This window comes from Arachis duranensis, chromosome 2 (assembly GCF_000817695.3).
Source record: "Arachis duranensis cultivar V14167 chromosome 2, aradu.V14167.gnm2.J7QH, whole genome shotgun sequence".
Lineage (NCBI taxonomy): Eukaryota > Viridiplantae > Streptophyta > Magnoliopsida > Fabales > Fabaceae > Arachis > Arachis duranensis.
This window is the reverse complement of record NC_029773.3, coordinates 13,878,227-13,879,015: the sequence shown is the minus strand read 5'-3', so window position 1 is coordinate 13,879,015 and position 789 is coordinate 13,878,227.

Below are 789 nucleotides of genomic sequence, written 5' to 3'. Positions count from 1 at the left end.
TACTTTTCAGTTCTTCCGTCCTCCTCCTAAGACGCCACAGAATAATGCGGTAATGCCAACAAAAGCAAATTTAAAAGGTAATCTAAAAGTTAAAATGTCTACCCAAAACTAAAATGTTCTGGCACAAATTACTCGCATACCAAAAAAAATCTAGAACTTAGCTGGATAATCTCAACTTTGAGGATACCAAAATCCGGCGAGCTATGAAAATGGTGGACAGAGACGAACCAAATTTAAGCTGAAATAAAGTTAAAAGCAAATATCTATGGTGGCAACGATTCTATGACAAATTTGAAAGACAAAGAATTGGAAGATCTTTAAAGTATAGGAATTGAAAACTAATAAAATACTTACAATAACTACATCCACGTCTTGAATTCTTCTCTATTTGAACTCTAAGGCCCGTTTAAAAAATTTTAGAAGTAACCTTTTTTTAATTTGTGACTTATGAAAAATAGTAGTATTAATATTTGGTACAATTTTTAAAATTAAATTGCAACTTTTTAAAAAGCTATTTAGGAGTTTATAGAAAAGTTAAAAAAATGACTTCTCTCATAATACTTTTACTTTTTATCACATTTCTATAAAATAAACACTTTTAGAGTTAAAAATCCAAATACAAAATAACTTATTTATAAGTTACTTTTAACAAAATTATTTATTATTTAAGTTATTTTATTAAAAAGAGCTTAATTAAGTTAGTTACTCAAATTAGGTCTAATTCTATATTGTTTTTAACTTTTAAAAAACTACATGGGAAGTCTAAATTATTAGTCAGTCGGATTATCA